General features: G+C 40.7%; 1 pseudogene; it reads right to left on the bottom strand.

The window, feature by feature from the left end:
- Positions 1–564: 564 nt before the first annotated feature.
- On the bottom strand, positions 565–3,350 carry LOC119509606 (annotated as a pseudogene).
- Positions 3,351–4,394: the final 1,044 nt, after the last annotated feature.

Consider the following 4,394-nt stretch of genomic DNA (forward strand, 5'->3'; position numbering starts at 1 on the left):
AAAATTTGTAAAAGTGACTCAGGCAACTGTGGGTATGCATGAGTGTAAATTCTGTAGGGCAGTCAGCAAACTGTCAACTCCAAGGAAGATGTCCAATGAGATCTTCAGGAAATGAACCAGCAACTTTGACAAACTCCTCAGGAAATGAACTGGGATCTTTGACGAACGTCTTCGATGAACTCCTCAGGAAACGAACCGGCAACTTCGACGAACTCCTCAGGAAATGCTTCACCGGGCAGCCGAAGAAGAAGTGAAGGTCCTCTATCTGTCTTGCTTATGAGTCGTCAACTGATTAATTGGATTAAATCCAGCCAGTTGCATTCTCTCATTGTGAGAGACACGCCCTTTGGTGAATCGTCAGTCACAGCTGCAGTCAGTTGGCTGATGATTTAATCAACCAGCCTGTTGGTTTATTAACCAGCCACAAACGTCCTCACAGTAACTGTTAGGCCAGTGTTTGCTTGACCAGACAGCTGGGTGCTATCAAGATGACACATGAACCTAACCATCACAGTACCCTCCCCTTCTTCCTCTTTTGTTGATGCTTGATCGTGCGAGACTCACTCAGGCAGAGTCCGTTGGCCCCAGGTGCTGTTTACTGCTGTTCTTCTCAGAGATATCTTTTTTCTCGTGGTCTGACAGTTTCTTGGAATTTGCCCTTTGCTCATCAGCCAGCCGCTGCTCTAATTCGAATCCTGCCTCAGTCTTGGCCAGGTTACTTAGCTTCTTCATCTGTAGAACAAACATAAAAAACAAAGTACCTCAAGAAGGGGCACTGTGACAATAAAATAGCTAAAACCTGTAAAGCATTCCTGCATGGCAAGAAATGTTAACTCTCATTAGTGCTTACTAAGCTTCCTGAAAGAAAGACACAATTGTGTTTTTTTCCATATATTTACTTTTTATTGAATTTATTAATGTTACAGAGTTCCTGCACTGTCAAAACTATGCCTGAGAATTCAAAGAAAGAAATGATACAATGGACAATCTTATTTACCCATTATTCAGTATATTAAAATTTGATTCATTTGCTTTTTGATCAATTCCCAATCTTTTAAAAAGTTGTAACAGCAGTTGGAAGTTTAAATCTGCTGCAAGTCTTCAGATTTCTAGTGCAGTATGCCATAAAATACCGTTTCCACATATTCATCCAAGTTCATTCCTCAAAAACATAATGCCCAGCAAGATTTGGCTGGAAAAGATGCATATTTTTCAGGGGAAATATGTAGCTCAATGTCCAAAAGATTGTTTGCTAAGGTTTTTGGTTCCCAGATGAAGTCTTCAGTTTAACCAATAATCCTTTGTATCTCTTTTAATCAACCACCACACCTTGGCTCAGCTACTCACCCAAATAGATCATCAGGCAGGCATCCTTCCTGCCATTCAAATAATGCAACCCTGTTGCCCAGCAGTGGTTGGCAAGTCCTTCTTCAAGAGATACTGTAACCCTCGTAGGAGTCCAATTCCTGCACTGACGCTTTCCTCAAGAATGAACTCCTCCAGGAGAATGCCCCCACAGTCACCATTTGCTTGACTCTTACCAGTGGCAAATCTGCTATTATAGAGAAACCCAGACTTTGCATCAAGGGGTCACATACCACTTTAAATTATTTCTACTGAGCCAAAGAGACAAAACTAGGAAATTACAGGATAGCTCATGAGATGGAAGGGGACTTTTCCATACCTGTGGGTAGCTTCTTCACATCCCTTTTAAGGACTAGAAATTAATCAGTAGTTTGCCCCTCACTCTCCAGATGAACAACATAAAGATACACTGAAAGCCTGATGATAGAGTTAGCTGGGACAGTCACTGCATCTATAGAATGTTCAATACCTTTAAAACGTGGGCACAAGTATGATAATCTGGAACTTTTGTCAAAGATCTGTGAAACTTGAACAGTATTTTAGGCAAGGTTTTGCCCAGGCTGCTTTGAATTTATAACAGTTCAACAAATCCTTCAGCCTTAGCAGAAATCTGCCAGATACTGTTTCCTCTACCATTTACTATACAATTTAAACCCGATTATAGACTTTTGCAGCATCTGAAGTAAAGCCCCCAGGCAACCACTGTTCTTTATACCAAAGGCTATTTGGTTCTGCTCAAGGGGTTGGCAAATTCACGGGATATTTCGCAATCCTAATGCATATTCCAGGTTACTAAACCAAGCAATATGCTCTGTCACGGAACTAAGTCCAAGTCAAAGCAAATAAGGCCTTATTGGGGAACATGGAAAAAGCCCTATCCCAATAAAAATTACTAAAGAAATAAGATTATTTCCTCCACCACCCTCATTTCCCATCTGGTGGACCCAAGCTTGGTTTAACTTAGTTTGTGTTTACCTCAGTGTGCAACTAAAGGCTTAAATGATAAATCACAGCCCTACACAGATTATCTGAGCACATCAGTTCTTTAGAGAAGCATGTTCCAGGAAGCCCCAAACAACCACAGCCTACTACAGAGTGCAGGACATGTTTATTAAGGCCACTTAAATCTTTATCTTTTACAGCGGGTCAGAACACAGATGGCTGACTTTCTGCAGGATTTCTGATAGGAATCCAGTAGAGCTGGATCTACACTTAACAGCTGTAACCTTCTAACCCAGATGTGATCCACATGCAGTCCACAGTGGGTGCAGCAAATCTGAAGTAGTCAACCCTTACAAAGGCTAAGAATCTGAACATAAAGAGATTTTGAAATGACCACGCTGCAGTTGTTTTTTATTTTTGTATTTGCAGAGTACTTATGAAAGACACACATCAGTGACAATGAAAATTCCTGTACATCCAACATATGTATAAAGAGCAGTTTTGACAGTTTAAACTACCACAGTGCAATAGGGCCAGTCACTTGTATCATGGGATCTACATCAATCGCTGTAGATCCAGCAGAGATCAGGTGGATTGGTGGTAGCTGTGGTTGAGTGACCATAGAAGAGTTAGCAATGGCCATTCCTTAATTGTATTCTGTGTGGCTGCTCTTTTGACTTTCAAGCTGAGGTTTGAAACCTGGTTTTTTGAAACCTCATCCCTACCTCTATTTTCATGTCTCTCTCCTTCAAAGCTTTCCTCCATTTTTTTATCCTTCCAGCTTTCTACATGCTGGTCAGTGGGCTGCAGGGATGGGAACCGTGTGCTGCTGTGTGTTTCTGGTGGTCCCTGTGGTGGTTTCCTTGTTGTGGTTAACCTGGTGTAACAATCACTGGAGCAAGAGATGCTTGTGTCAGAGCTGCTTTATTCCAGGGACCTGAAGATTTTTCTACACAATCACCACCACCTCCCTCTTCTTCCCGTTTATCACCTGGGTCTACTTTCTTTTCATTGTCATCTTCTTCCTTTTCATTTATTTGCATTGCCTGAACTCGGAGGCTACTATAGTCAACCTCCTTTGCTCAAATTCTTTCCACCCATCTTCATCCTACAAATGTGGACTCGTCTTCTGACCAGAGCCCTTGGTTGTTTCCCAGCAGTCACACATTGTTACTTTCCCTGGGTCCCTTACTTTAAAGCAACCAGGAGAAGCCAAATGAAGAGATCAACAGTCCATAATTGTGTTTTAAATATGTTAGCGAGGCAGATGATGGTCAAGTCTTGTTAAACTTTTATTTCTCAGGAAGCCTTTGCCTCTCTCTTCTCTGGTTCATTTATGTTGATTTTGTGGTTTAGTGTGCACAAAGTGGCCTGATTTTACAGTTCTTACAGGAAGCTTCTGTGTGCTAAGGATAATGCTTAGAGTGTTGGAGAGAGCCAGAGGGCGTTTCAGGTGAGCAAGGGGCTGTGAAAATAGGCTGTCCAGAGTGTGAATGAGCAGGACAGATATGCTGGTGAGAGGCAGACTTCTGAATTGATCAGGTCCCTGCTGGAAGATGACAAAAAGGGGTGTTGTGAAATAAGAAGGGGACAGATTACCACAAGTCTTGAACTTCAGGTTGAGAAATTTGAGTGTAGGTCTTTGAACAATTGGATTATTTGATCCAATTTGAGCAATTGGATTATTTGATCCAGAGCAGGAATTTTAATCTTTTTGTATGCCGTTATGCCCTTTGACAATTTACCATAGCTCAGAATGATGTTTTGAATGCACAAAATAAAATACATAGAAAGACAAAGGGAAAAATTATAATTTTTACAGTTTCAAATACTAAAAACTAAATTTGCAATGTAGTAATATGTATGCTTCTTTATTAACAATAGTGAATAAGAAGTCCTAGGGTGATTCTGTTAACTATTATAATTTCAATGTATTGACACATAGAAATGCTATTTTGAAATATCTGCAACAACCGACAATGTGATATGAAAATATCAGTGTTTTCTGTTGGTTACAAAGCTACCAGTACTGATAATATTGCTGTGATGTGTTGCCTACATTCATAATTGTACAAAGTGCTACACTC

Source organism: Choloepus didactylus, chromosome 14, assembly GCF_015220235.1.
Source record: "Choloepus didactylus isolate mChoDid1 chromosome 14, mChoDid1.pri, whole genome shotgun sequence".
NCBI lineage: Eukaryota > Metazoa > Chordata > Mammalia > Pilosa > Megalonychidae > Choloepus > Choloepus didactylus.